This window comes from Arachis duranensis, chromosome 9 (genome assembly GCF_000817695.3).
Source record: "Arachis duranensis cultivar V14167 chromosome 9, aradu.V14167.gnm2.J7QH, whole genome shotgun sequence".
In the NCBI taxonomy this organism is placed as follows: Eukaryota; Viridiplantae; Streptophyta; class Magnoliopsida; order Fabales; family Fabaceae; genus Arachis; species Arachis duranensis.
The window spans coordinates 62,669,305-62,669,597 of record NC_029780.3 but is presented as its reverse complement, the minus strand read 5'-3'; positions in this window follow the sequence as shown (position 1 = coordinate 62,669,597).

The following is a 293-nucleotide window of genomic DNA, read 5'->3' as shown; positions in this document are numbered from 1 at the left end:
CCAACGTCCAAATTTGATGGAAGAAGCATCTCCATTCCTGCCATTGGAGCCAACAACTTTGAGCTAAAACCTCAGCTAGTTGCCTTAATGCAACAAAACTGCAAGTTTTATAGACTTCCATCTGAAGATCCTTACCAGTTTTTATCTGAGTTCTTGCAGATTTGTGAGACTGTAAAGACGAATGGAGTTGATCCTGAAGTCTACAGACTCATGCTTTTCCCTTTTGCTGTAAGAGACAGAGCTAGAATATGGTTGGATTCACAACCTAAGGATAGCCTGGACTCCTGGGATAA